Source organism: Mercurialis annua, linkage group LG1-X, assembly GCF_937616625.2.
Source record: "Mercurialis annua linkage group LG1-X, ddMerAnnu1.2, whole genome shotgun sequence".
NCBI lineage: Eukaryota > Viridiplantae > Streptophyta > Magnoliopsida > Malpighiales > Euphorbiaceae > Mercurialis > Mercurialis annua.
The window spans coordinates 8,807,085-8,819,132 of NC_065570.1; positions in this window are offsets into that span (position 1 = coordinate 8,807,085).

Below are 12,048 nucleotides of genomic sequence, written 5' to 3' on the forward strand. Positions count from 1 at the left end.
AAACCAAAGTTTGTTAAATTGCCAAACCAAATTGATCTAAAAAATTTGTTATGGTCCAATTTGTTTAAAAAACCGAACTATATATGTTTTAATTTTTTAATTTTTTATTAAAATTAATTTAAATACATAAAATTTATTATCTAATAAATTTCTGTGTGTTTATTGGCTTATTTATTTGTTGTATGAAATTTTCTAATTTAAGTATCAACTATAATTAAGAAGAAAAACTAAAAAAGTATAAATGTATGCATTTATATTAACTTTTTTTATTCTTATTCGGTTATTTCAACTTTTAAAATGTTCAAACTAAATTGAAAAATTGAACACCGAATGTTTATACGATTACAAATTAAATCAAGCCGTATTCATCAAATAATCTTGTCATACTTACAATTTTAGTTTGGTTTGGTTGTATGATCATGTTTGGTTTTTGGACACCTCTACTCTAAAGTTCGTTGTTACAGCCTGTATTGAGGTTGGATGCCTCGTCGCTAGGAGTGCAAAAATTGGACAAATTGATTGACAATTTGGTTTGGTTTGATACTGTATAAAAATTAAATTTTTTAATTCATATTAAACATAAAATAGTTTAACTAAGTCTTAATATAAAACCGAATAGAAATAATCGAATCAAACCAAAAATATGGATTTTCAGACTAGTCTCTTAGAGATTTAATTCATGAGGCTGGATTCCCGGAGATGGTTTTCCTCACAAAAAAAGTTTCAACTATATATTTTTACAAATAATTTAGCAGAATCAATTAGAAGATTGGGTTTTGGTCAAAAGAAACAGTAGTAAAGCTGGAGCCATACAAAGAATTGAAGAAAGTTTAGGAATTAAGTGAAAACAAGGTAAAAACAAAAGGAAGAGAAACCAAGAAACAGAAAATGAATACAAATATAAACAAAAATTGATATATTCTTCTCATCAGCTTTACTTTTTAGGTGCTCTTAAGGGCCTACCCTTTTTCTTTTGTTGGCCAATTTCTTGATTCTGTTTTATTTTACTATAAAGATCAAAAATATATTTCTGGTGAGATTATGATGGTTTATTTTAGGGGGAATCCAATTTAAATAATGGAACATTACATATTAATATTAGCAGGGTTTTGGATTTTGGAGAGAAGCTAACTTTTTCTTTTTGCCACTTTAGCAGAAGAGAAATTCTTGTTGAAAAATCTGAATGTTAGCATGGTATTTTGACTGGGGAGCTAAAAAGGACCCAGTTTTATGTGTCTTTTCTTTTGAGGTTTTATCTCTTTTTTTGGAATTTATTTGTCTTTAGTCATATCATTTGGTTATGTTAATTAAGGAGTTTTGTTTGGATGAATATGTTAATTAAGGAGTTCAATTGAATGCCCTTATGTTTCCTCCAGGCCAAATGTCGTAAAAAGGCCAAACCTTTCACAAAAGTTTCATAAAAATTATGACCTTTCAATTTTGTCAATTTTGGCCAAAAACTGATTATTTGGTTTCACAAAAATCCTAACCTTTCAATTTTGTCGATTTTGTCTAAAAATAAATTATTTGGTTTCACAAAAATCCTGACCTTTCAATATATGTGCATGCCACGTAGGCGCCACATAGGCAAATTGAAATCAAATTGAGAGTTGGCCACAATTGAAACCAAATAATCTATTTTTGGCCAAAATCGACAAAATTGAAAGATCAGAACTTTTGTGAAACTTTTATGAAAGGTTTGCTGTTTTTACAACATTTGGCCTTTCCTTAAAATGATAACGGGAAGCATTTGGTTCCGGTAATTTTGTTTTAAAACTTTGGTTGAATTGACATTCTAGACATTTCAGCTAGGCATCTTTTGTAATATTGAAGATTTTTAAATCTGGGAATTTTACTAAATTTTAGATTATAGGTTTAATATACATAAAATATGGAATTACATATTTAAAGATTCTACCATTGAATTAAATGCAAAAATTTATATCTAAAAATTTATAAAATTACACTAATATGCTAAATAACAATAGATTTTAACTTTTTTTTTACCTAGGGAGCGAGATTTTAAAAATAGACAATTGCAAATGGTGGATTTTCAAAATCATTTTCTACTGAATAATTGATTTTTTTTTAAATTTATGAATTTTTAAATATGATGAATTTTGATCATTTAAAAATAAACAACCTTGTGTCGTCTAGACAGGCTTAACATTCTTCTTCCTAACTCCACGATCCAGGCTCATTCCAAGGATTTCTCCGCTAATCAAATGGATTTGCTTGAGGTAGTTTCGATTTGGTTCGAGCGGAGCTCGAGCTGACCGTAAATGTTCTGTTTTCTTGGTTTTTTTAATCAAATTGCTTGGTTCTTGATCTGACAAGCTGCAAATATATTTGTCCTACAGAATCAGATTGACACATTTTCAAGTGTAATAACTCAAAATATACGAATATCAACCACATTAAAATCATAAAAGGAATCTATATAAAATATGCGTATTAGATAGTAAATACGACAGACATAGTCCCCATCAAAATAAAAAATGAAGTCAAATGAGTTATTTCTAGATTGCTCTTTGGCATATTGGGCTTGGTTGATGAAGATTCTTTTGCTTGATTTGCAGTTCTAAGAAGAGTTTGAGCTCAACCTAGAAACTTATCCCAAACTCTTTGGTCATGCATTTAGAAAATTTCTCAAAGTAGCTCGTGAGTAATACTAAATAGGGTTAATTCCAATAAAATACCAAACGTTTGAGAATTTTGTCAGTTATAACCAAACCTATTTTGATTGATATGGAATATTTGAAACATTTTTTAGCATAATCAATCAAAATCAGCTAGTTTAGCCCATTAACGAATGACAATGTTTTTGACTTTTTTCGCGAATGGCTAGAAAAGGTTCTAAATATCTCAAAAATGGCTAAACTAGACAATTTTGAAAGGTTTGGTTATAACTGACAAAACTCGCAAATGTTTGGTATTTTATTGGGATTAACCCTACTAAATATAATATCATCAATATATATTTGTATTACAAAAGTGTCATTAAAGCGACGGAGCCAGAATTTCAATATAGGGAGGGCCCAATTGCAATATGTAATATATGAAATAGACAATTTTAAAAATTAGGGGGGGTTAAATTGTAAAAAATAAAAAAACTGGTGCTAATTTTAATAATTTTAAAATTTTAGAAGGGGTTATGATACTCTCATGCCTCTCCCTATCTCCGTCATTGTCAAGGCTATTTTATTTTATGAAAAGGTCAATCTATTTTACCTTTATTTTAAAGTAAAAAAATATATTAAGTCGATTGTATCAAACTTCATGTGCTTGCTTCTGCCCTCATAATAAATTTAAAACTATAATTGGACTTTGAAGGTTCGACATTCTTCATTGTCTAGTCCATAAAAGTTCATACTCCTTCATTGATTAGACCTTAAAAAAACGGTATTTTTCATTGACTGAACTTTAAAGATTTGGCATCCTTCATATTGAATTCTAAAAGTTCCGTATGTATCATTGATTAATCAAACCTTGAAGGTTCGATATCCACCTATTTACATTTTTTCAGTACCAAAATTTATTTTATCAATTTTGATTTTGTTTGAACAAAAGTCTTCAAACTACTTTTAATTATAACTAAGAGGTAATAACTTTTTGCTAATTCTATTGTAACTTTAAAAGGTTATTTATAAGGATTATACTACGAGCGTTTATCTTACACAACGGATGTGCCACGTCATTTTTACAACAAGCCAATAATCATTTGCGATAGAAAATCTTTATTTATTGCTTATTTTTTTTATACTATGGCCTCACTTGGTTCACAAATGTATATTTTTCGGAAAGTATACTTCCCGGTAAGTTAATTACCGAGAAAGCTATTGTGAATGAAATGGATATTTTTTTTACTTAGTTTACTTGCTAACTTCTCGAGAAGTTGTATTTTAATTTTAGTTAATTAAAATTTAATGACAATATTAGTCTCAATAACTAACTAAACTAATAAAATGTAGGGAGATAATTATATTTTCCATCAAGTTAACTAGGAAAGTTCCATTTATCTAGTTTTGCCTAGGAAAGTCAAAGTGCTAACTTTCTGAAACGTGAAACACATAAATTGAATCAAGTAAGAATATTTTACTACTTTCCGGGAAGTAAAACGTTCCTTATTCACTTACCCCCAACCAAGTGAAGCCTATATTATTTTGTAATGTAGTATAATTTTACATATTTATAATTAATGTTAATTGACTTTTATTTGATAAAAAATTCAAATTTATAAAAGTGACAACTAAAATTTAATTTGTCAATTTTAAAATTTTGATTGACTTAAATTTAAAAATTAGGGGTCCTAGTTATATTATTTTCCGATTAAATTCTTAACTAACCTTAGTAAATGAAAATTTCGAACGTCACACGTTTACTTATAATTTTAAAATACATGAGTAAGAATTTCCATTAACCCTAATCTTTTAATATTAATTTTCCTCTTGCAATCCGACATCACTGTCACTTCCCTAATATTCAAAGGAATATCCTTTTCAGAAACCATGCTTACTCAACTTGGTTACTCAACTTATAGATCAATATTCAACTTGTACCTTTTTTTTATCTCAATCATATAAAATATTTAAATCGGTCGGGGTCTGTCAGCTAGAAACTTGGATTCAGTTTGAGATCGAGATTCAGGATCAGGTTGGGGTCGGACCAAGGTCATGACTCTAATACAGTTTGGTTCAGGGTTGTGACCGGTTTCGTTCGGGGTTGAGACTGGAATTTGGTTTAATATGGGGTCGGATCAGGTTGAGGTTGAGATTGGTCCAGTTCAGGATCTGGACTCTCATTTGGTTCGCTTTGGGGCAGGCCCGGCTTTAAACATAGGCCATTAAGGTCTATTGCTAGGACCTTATATTTATATAAAAAAAAAACTTACAAAATTATCCAAAATTTTAAGAGCTTTTTTCATAAATGATAAGTTTTTTTTTTAATTTTTTTTACATTTATACAGATCTAAGTTTGTATCTCTAAACTATTCAAATATTTACTTCTATACAGTTACTTTATATATCATTCATCTCATGAAAATTCTCATAATTATAATTAATTTCTCTCTCGTTATTATTTATTTCTCTTTTCTCTCCCAGCTCTTATTTCTCTATTCTCCACCGTTCCGTCTTCGTCTCGCCATTGAAGTCATTTTCTCCATTTTTTGTTAGCATCGAAACCATTATCTCCGCTCGTTTTAATTATATTTCTGTATTTTTTATTCTGCAGCACGATTTGTTGATGATCACAGTGTTGTTGATTATATGCGGATATTATGTTGATAATAAGTTGATATTTTCTTGATTTTAACATTGGCAAATAAGATAATATTGTCCGTAAAATAAACTAAAAAATACTGAGACTAGATAATGATATGTTAGAATTGGGAAATAAGACAAATAATAATGTTGAATTATTGTAATGTTACAGTATTGATATTGTACTGATGTTCGTTTAATATTTTACTGATTTTAACATTGGTGAATAAGACAATAATAATGTTGAATTATTTTAATGTTACGATCTTGATATTTGATTACTTTTATTATTAGTAAATAAGACCACATTGTACGTAAAAAAAATAAAAAAATTAAATTAAATTGAAACAATGTTGAAAAAATAAAAAAATTCGTGTAAAAAAAGATTTAAAAAATTAAATTAGTTAGTTTATTAAATATTATTGATATTTTGTTGATATTAAAACTGATGAAAAACATTAATGTCAAAATTCAGAAAAAAAAACAAAATAATTGAAAAATAAAAAATTAAATATATGATAATTATTAAGTGCAGAAATATAATGGCGAAAAAAATTAAAATTATTGAAAGAAAATATTGTAAAAGGAGTTGGTGTAAAAGTAATTTTTTTAAAAAAATAGTATAAAAAAGAAAAAATATTATTTTAAAATATAAAAATTTAAAAAGGGTGTATAAAAATAAATGTTGTAAAAAAAACAACATTTCATGTAAAAACCCCAAATATAAATAAAGGTTATAAAAATGCTAGTTAGAGTCATTTACTACAATATCACATAAAATTTAAAAAAGTTTATATTTTGTACCTTTCTATGGGAGCGCGACACATCAGCCCGCGTCAGAAAATATGCTAGTTAAAGCGTCAGACGCGTCAGTCAACGCGCGCATACATGTCAGTCAACGCGCGCAGACGCGTCAGTCAACACGCGCATACATGTCAGTCAACGCGCGCATACGCGTCAGTCAATGCGCAGACGTATCAGCGCGACAATAAATCAGTATCAATGCCTCAAATGCATTAGAAATACATCTTAAATACATCTTAAACATACCTATCTGAATGCATTATATAAAATTATGTGTATCTTTTATGTATCCATGGCATTTTTAACATATTTTAAACATTACTTTTTTCATATATCTATCAAAATATACGATTGTATTTGAAATGTATATATAGCATATATCATATCAAAAGATGTGTTAAATGTTCAAAGAATATACAAATTATGTATTAAAAAGTAGGGTTAATTCCTAAAAAAATCACGAACTTTACACGAAATTTCATTTTAATCATGACCTTTCAAAGTTGTCATTTAAAGGCACGAACTTTCAGTTTGTTTCAAATCTATCATTTAAGTGTATTTTTGTTGACTAAATTCTTCATTAAACCAATAATAAAAGACGTAAATTATAAATCGACATTAAATCTTATTATCTTTCATTTGGATTATGTAGAATTAGGAATTTTTAGTCGGATAAAATACACCGAATTTTACTTTGGTGATAGATTCGAAACAAACTGAAAGTTCGTGCCTTTAAATGACAACTTTTAAAGGTCATGATTAAAATGAAACTTCGTATAAAGTTCGTGATTTTTTTAAGAATTAACCCTAAAAAGTATATATATCATGTATTATATATCAAATATTATATGGATTATGTATTAATAATGTATCTATTAAATACATCTTGCACAAATCGATATATTTATGATACATTTTAAACATACTATCAGAAGCATTAAATAAAAATTATATGTATCTTTTATGTATATGGAGATATTTTTAATATATTTTAAGCATTTTTTTTTCATATATCTATCAAATATACGACGTGTATCTTGAATATATCTATAGCATATATCATATCATATCAAATGATATGTGTTAAATGTTCTAAAAATGTATACATTATGATTTATGTAAGTATATATTATTTATTATATATCAAAGATTGTGTCTATAAAATTAATAGTATACGGATTACTTAAATGCAAAACATTTGACAAGGACTAACTAAAATAAAAAAGTACTACTACAGGGACTTAAGAATGAGTTTGGTCATTTAATTGGGAATAATTTTGCAGAATAAGTTAAAATAATTTTATAATCTTTTAAATAATTTTATATATTCCTACTTTAAATTAACCATATTTAAATATACATGTTGATATGATCCCAATTTAATTTATTTAAATAAAAAATTAAACGCACCGTGTTTGTATGAATAATGTTTTTCTTATTTAAAGTAATTGAGTTAAATATGGATCAAATAATTTAAATGTGTATCATCCATAATTGACCTATTAAATTAAATGATTTAAATGTTATTGACACATTTATTTAATTTTTATATTACGTAAATCGAAGTATGAATTTGTAATCAAAGTAGGGGTTTGTAAATCGAAGTACGAGTTTCTAAAATAGTTGTTTGGATTTTCAATCGAAGTTGAGATTCATGATTCACAATGTGGATTTTAATTCAAAATAGGATTCATAAAATTATTTAAACTTATTTCGTAAATTATTTTCAATTAAATGAATAGTACAAGGATTACTTCAATGTAAAAAATTCGACAGGGACTAACTAAAATAAAAAGTAATAGTACGGGGACTTAAGAATGAGTTTTGTACGTAATATTAACGTTGTTAAACGCATTTGTGTACATGCTCTAACAGAAGGATCACGGAAATGTAAAATTAATATTACAAGTATTATTTAAATTTAAAAAAATTTAATAGGAACTAACTTAAATGAAAAAAATAATAGAATAGAGATTTATGAATGGGTTTGGCCCAATTAAATTAATAGTACAAGAATTACTTAAATGTCAAATATTTGACAGGAACTAACTAAAATAAAAAAGGCAAATCACCTGTAAAACTACTGACCTTTCATTTTTTTTTCAATAACACCCTGACCTTGTAAAAACGTCAATAGCACTCTACTTTACAACTTTCTGTTTCAATAGCACCCCAAAAAAAATTGGCACGCGTTTTTGCACACCGTGGCAGGCCATGTCACCAAAATGGCCACCGTGTCCCAGTGCTCCCCTGCCCAGTCAGCTTACCATGGTTGGTTAATGCTTTAATGACCAAACGGTGCGTTTCGCCTAAAACACATCGTTTTACCATCTAAACGTAAACAGTAAACCCTAAACGTTTTACCCAAAACTGAAAAGTGAAAATTGAATCGCGTTCTTCCTCAAAACTGAAAAGTGAAAATTGAATCTCTTGTTTCTGAAAATCTCCACAGCCAAAACGCATTTCTATCTACCCATTTCGTTGCAATTTCTCCTATAGTCGTTCTGAATAACATCTGAATGCGGTAATGGGAAAAAAATCGAAAGGAAAAGGAAGTATGTCCTGGAGAGAAAATCGTAGAGGAATTCCCAATGACTTCCGGTAAGATTTTAATTTTGACTTAAGTACTATCCATTGATGCTCTTCTATTCTCTATTGGGTGTGAATTTCTGTGTTGTTCACGTTTAGGGTTTTTCACGATTAGGTGTTTTTTTTTGTTTAGGGTTTTTCACGTTTAGGGTTTTTAACGATTTAGGGGTTTTCTTGTTTAGGGTTTTTCACGTTTAGGGGTTTTCTCGTTTAGGGTTTTTCACGTTTAGGATTTTACACTTGAATTTACAATATTCTGTTTAAGGTTTTCAGTTACATTTTGTACTGTTTCTTGCTAATTTGAGTTAAAACTGTGAACCAGAACTGAATTATGCTAATTTGAGTAAAAATTGTGAACCATAACTGAATTATGCTAATTTGAGTAAAAATTGTGAACCATAACTGAAATATGCAGAAAATGTAAAATGTGAAATGCAAATTACTGTGTGCAGCAAATTAATGTGAAATGCAAATTAAATGTTAAATTTTTCTGATGTTAAATGTTTTGATGCAATGTACTGATACAAGTAATTTGGTCATGTTTTGATGCTTTTCATTTGGCAGACCGAGGATAAAGGCCCGAGTCAATGTAGAGTTCACCGAGACAGATCCTATTACGACAGATAAAGGGACAATATTGAAAGACTACTGGTACATAGATGAAGGGCTGTCATTGAGTGGTATAGCTGAAAGGGTTTTGAATTTGGGGTATCCACCAGTTAGTAGAATTGGGTACTACAAACCCGAAGGTGATTGGCATACAGTAACATTTGTGAATAGCGAAGAAGAGTTGAAAAAGTTGATCGCCGAGGTACAAGAGTTTGCATATGCTGAAATGTTTATAGAGTGTAAGGAGGCTGCTGTTGAGGAAGAAAATTTTGGTAGAGGTGAAAGTGTTATGGATGCAGTGATGAGTTTTGAGGCTGACATGGAAGGCGAAAGTAACGAGGGTCAGATGGAAGGCGAAAGTAACGAGCCTCAGATGGAAGGTGAAGTGGGAAATGTAACGACACCAACGGCTGAAGTACCATCTGGAAATGAAGAAAACGATGAGTATGAAAATAATAATGAATTGGGTGTTGAAAGTGAAGCTGATGATTCTTGTGATAGCACATTTGTATGTGGGAACGAAGCAGACACCGAAGATGATAGTGTAAGCGATGGTGGCAGCGACTTTGACGAAGAGTATGTCAGTGCTAGGGAGAAGAAGAAAGGCTTGAGAAGAAGCATACCTGATGGCATTAATGGGCTGGGGTTGGAGGGTATGCTAAATGCTCCGGGTGGTGTCGCTAGTGTGAATGGCAAGTACTGGGAAGGCGGGGCAGCGGGAAATGTAGCGGCCCATAGGATAATCGAACAGAACGAATGTGCAAGCGATTATGGCGCTTCTGACGATGGCCTTCTGACCCCCTGTAGTAGTTCAGAGGATAATATGGAAATAAAAAAAAAAGAAGTCAGAAACACGGGTGTATTACAATCCCAAGTGTAACCATGAAGAACTTGAATGGGTCATGGACATGATTTTCCTGAACAGGCTGCAAGTTAGGCAAGCCTTACAGCAATGGGCAGTGTGTCGTGGGCACGATATTCGCGTTCGAAAGAGTGAGCATTGCAAGGTTGAGGCTCGCTGCAAGAAGGGTTGTAGTTTTAGATTTTATGCTAGTAAATCATCAAGATGCTCATCCTTCAAAATCAGAGGGCTGACACCGGAGCACACTTGTGAAAGAGCAACAAAGAACACACAAGCAACTTCTGAATGGGTGGCGAAAGAGTTTATCCAAAAATTTAGGCGTCAACCGGGGTACAAGCCTGCTGATATGCAACTGGACTTGAAAGTGAAGTACCCTGGCCTGCTTGTGTCAACTTCCTGCTGCTATCGAGCCAAAGCGATAGCAATGTGCATCATAAGAGGGTCATTAGAGAGTCATTATGCCAAATTTCGACGGTATGATGCAGAATTAAAAAGGGTAGACAAGGATGGGTTGTTCAAATTCCACTTCATTAATGATCCAGTAAATGGCGCTCCAATTTTTCAGCGATATTATGTTGGGTTTTCTGGTTTAAGAAAGGGGTTTGTGAATGGTTGTAGGCCTATTTTGTGTGTGGATGGTTGTTTTCTCAAGACACTGGTTGGTGGTGTACTTTTAAGCGCAGTAGGCCGAGATGGGAATAACCAAATGTTCCCTGTTGCGTGGGCAATCGCTGAAGCAGAGAATGAAGAGAGCTGGACTTGGTTTTTGAATTTACTGATTTCTGATCTTCGGATTGGAGATGGACTCTATTTGACTGTGGTTAGCGACCAACAAAAGGTAATTGCTTGTCTCTATTTCACTCGTCTTTATTAATGTTCATTACTTTAATATAGGATTGTATGACCTGTTCTTTTTTCTGTTTATTTATGTTGTTGGTTAGTTAGTAATTTCTGATTAGTGTTGGTTAGTTTAAATATAGTGTTGGTTAGTTTAAATTTATGCTGAAATGTTTTTGCTGTTAATTTGTGTCTGTACTTGTTTATGGTATCTTCTTAATAGGGGTTGAAAAATGCTATCAAGACTGTGGTCCCTATGGCGGAACACCGAAATTGTGCCCGCCACATATATGCTAACTGGAAGAAGAATCACAAAGACCCGGAGCTGAAACTTATCTTTTGGAATGCTGTCAACGCAACAAACTTAGAGCTCTTTGACAGTTATATGGATGTAATGAAGGCTGAAAACTATAGAGCGCATGATGATTTTATTAAGCAATTGGTGAATGTATTCTGCAAAGCGCACATTAGGCCGATAACCAAGTGTGACGCCATCACAAGCAATTTGGTTGAGACATTTAATGGTTATATTGCGAAGGCGAGGCAACTGCAAGCAATTAACATGCTGGAGGACATTCGCACATCTTTAATGGAGAGAATGTACTTGAAGTCACAGTTGATGGACGACCACTTTGAAGAAATATGTCCAAAGATAAGAGAGAAGATAGATAAAAATCAATTGGCAACCAGATTTTGTATACCAATACCGGCAAAAGGGGGGGCATTTCAAGTAACTGTTGAAGAGGATCAGTTTGTCGTTTGCTTGAAGAACAAGACTTGCTCTTGTAGAGCATGGGACATAACCGGCATACCTTGTGCACATGCGCTTGCTTCTATCAACTTCATGCGCTACAATGTCGCCGACTACGTAGATGAGTGCTACAAGAAGAATAAGTACATGAAAGCGTATGAGTTCTCTTTACAGCCGCTTAATGGGTTTAAGATGTGGCCGAAACCTCAAGGGGTTGATATATTGCCGCCCCCATATCGAAAGATGCCTGGGCGTCCGAAAAAGAACCGAAGAAAAGACCCCGATGAAGAACCTAAAAAGCCACCAAGGTATGCAAGAAAAGGGGTGGCAATGAC